The following is a 2,500-nucleotide window of genomic DNA, read 5'->3' as shown; positions in this document are numbered from 1 at the left end:
ACGAAGGCCCGGCTGCGCGGGGAAGAGGAGGCACCCTCTCCCCGGGGCACGGGCCTGAGAGGCGCCCCAGCCACGCCACCCCGCACGGCGCGCGCTGTGCAGCGCTGGCCACCGTGCTCGGAGGGCAAGGAGGGCAGGCACAGGCGCGGCAAGGCACGCCGGCCGCGGCTGCTGCGGGCGGCCCGGTGCCGGAGCCCGGCAGGCAGGAAGACCGGGGCCACCGGTGCACGCACCAGGGTCCCGGCTCCACCGCCAACTCTCCGCCGCTGCCGCTGCCGCACACCGCCGGCGCCACCGTGCCTCCCCCGCCCCCCCCCGCGCCCCCGAGGGGTGGCACCGCTGTGCCAACACGACAACGGGGGTGACGATTGACCGTCAAGCGATGCTCAGACAGGTGTAGCCCCGGGAGGAACCCGGGGCCGCAAGTGCATTCGAAGTGTCGATGATCAATGTGTCCTGCAATTCACATTAATTCTCGCAGCTAGCTGCGTTCTTCATCGACGCACGAGCCGAGTGATCCACCGCTAAGAGTTGTCTCGGTTTCGGTCCCCACCGCGCGCGCAGGGGGACCGGGCAGCCTTCGGCAGCCCCTGAGGGCCCCCCCTCCACTCCGCCTCCCTCCTCACGCCGATGCCGGCGCCTCGCTGCTGAGCGAGGGATGGCCGAGAGCCAGAGAGAGGGGCTCGCCTTGCTGACTGTACGAGCACAGAGTGGGGGGGGAAAAGGGAAAAGGAAAACCCGAACGAGAAGGGCGGGGAGCCCTCGCTCCCAACCTGGGACAACCCTTTGCTTGCTTCAAGTCCGGCCCAGGTGCCCGGCTCGGCCCGGCCCGGCCTGGCGGGGAGCAGCGCGCCGGCCGTGCCGCCTGCCTCAGGGACGCTGAGGGAGGGGGCGGGTCCCGCAGACCCCCAGCGTCGGAGCCCGGCCGCCACCGGCAGTGGCACTGCCCACTGCCCGCGCGCCCGCGGCCCACCGGCCCCGCGCTTCCCAGCTCCTCGCTCGCCTCGCCGGCCTCCGGCTGCGCTGTGGCCCTGAGGCGGCGCCCACACCCGCGCGCGCGCACACACAGCCTCCCGGACGACACCACGCGCTCTCCCGTCCCTTCTGCGGACAGACGCCCGGCGGCGGGTGGGCGGGCAAGGCGGGACGGACAGGGACGGTGCCCGCTCTCCCCGTCTCCACGTGGAGACCGGGGGGGGCCGCCCCTGCCGCCCGCCCGCCACCCGGCCGCTGCCCGGCGAAGCCGGGTTGGGCAGAGCGAGGCAGGCGCGCCAGATGGCGGAGTGCCGGCAAGTAGGGGGCCGCCAGCGGCCACGGCGGCAGACTGAGAGCCCCAGCCAGGGAGGAGAGCGGATCGCGCCGAGGAGCAGCGTCCGCACCACCCGCGGTGGGTTGGAGCTCACCGTCCCGGCGGCGAGCACGCGCTTGCGCCGGGGTCACGCATTCGAGGCAGGCCGGTGCGAGCCGACCGCACGGCATCTCTCCGCCGAGACCAGACCGCGAAGAGAGGGGGCAGGGTACCCCTCTCCATCCCGGCTGCCCGCAGGGCGAGCGCGGGGTGCGCCAGCTGGCATGCGGGGGCATGGTGCCCACGCGCGCTGGTCCCCTGGCTCTCCGGCAGCACACCCGGCTGCTCCCTGGGTCGCATCGGGCCGCCTGAGTCTTTAAACCCTCACCCGGCTCTCCCGTCGAGAACCCTCGGGCCTGGAGCCCGGGGCCCACGGCCATCCCTACCTGGGGCAGCTACCGGCGGCCGTGGTGGCTGGAGGCCCTCCCCTCCTCCCGCAACCCCCCCCCCGCCTGGCCCGCTCACAGCACAGTCCCCGCGGCACGTCGTGGGGCAGCTGGAGTGGTTGGGGGGGGGAAAGGGAAAGTGGAAAGGGCAGGAGGGCATGGCCGGGGGGGCATGCGCGGTGCAGTGCCCGGGAGGAGCGAGCTGGCACACGGGACCACACGGGTGGGTAACTGGGCGGGGGGAGGAGAAGCGCATATGCTAGGTACCTGGCCCTGGGGTGAGGGAAACGACCTGAAATCTCCACAGGGGTGCCTCCCCCGCCACCACCCGCCGCCGGGCCACCGCCACCTCGCGGCGACGGTGGCGGCGGCGAGACGGGGCGCGGAGGCGAAACCTGGCACCTGCCAGCCGGCTCCAGTGCCCCTTGGCAGAACATCTGCCCGCAGGGTGCACCCGACACTTGCCACCACTACCTCGTCCTCCTCCCGGGGCCCGGGGTTTCCCTCAGTAACCCGGCGCCGGGCGGCAGCTGCGCCTGGGAGGAGAGCCGTGGTTTGGGCCACCCGCTCGGGCACGACCCGTCTCCTCACGTGGCCTCGCGCGATGCCCCCACTCGGGGTCCGCCGCGGCCCGGCGCCCGCCCCGCACGCCATCCTGGAATGCCTGTCCTCGCTGTCTCTGCAGACGGGCTGCTCCGCCGCAGCCCGCCGTGGGTCCACCCCCCACCGCTTAGGGGTGGCGACCCGTTGGCACCCGTCCCAACCC

General features: G+C 74.0%; 1 non-coding gene across 1 annotated transcript; it reads right to left on the bottom strand.

The window, feature by feature from the left end:
- Nucleotides 1-380: 380 nt before the first annotated feature.
- On the bottom strand, nucleotides 381-533 carry LOC136996528 (5.8S ribosomal RNA). The gene has a single exon (XR_010887575.1). It is a non-coding gene; the product is annotated as a 5.8S ribosomal RNA (ribosomal RNA).
- Between the last annotated feature and the right edge of the window lie 1,967 nt (nucleotides 534-2,500).

Source organism: Apteryx mantelli, unplaced genomic scaffold (genome assembly GCF_036417845.1).
Source record: "Apteryx mantelli isolate bAptMan1 unplaced genomic scaffold, bAptMan1.hap1 HAP1_SCAFFOLD_40, whole genome shotgun sequence".
Classification (NCBI taxonomy): Eukaryota; Metazoa; Chordata; class Aves; order Apterygiformes; family Apterygidae; genus Apteryx; species Apteryx mantelli.
Note: the sequence above shows the minus strand (reverse complement) of the source record. Positions and strands in the feature narration are given on the sequence as shown.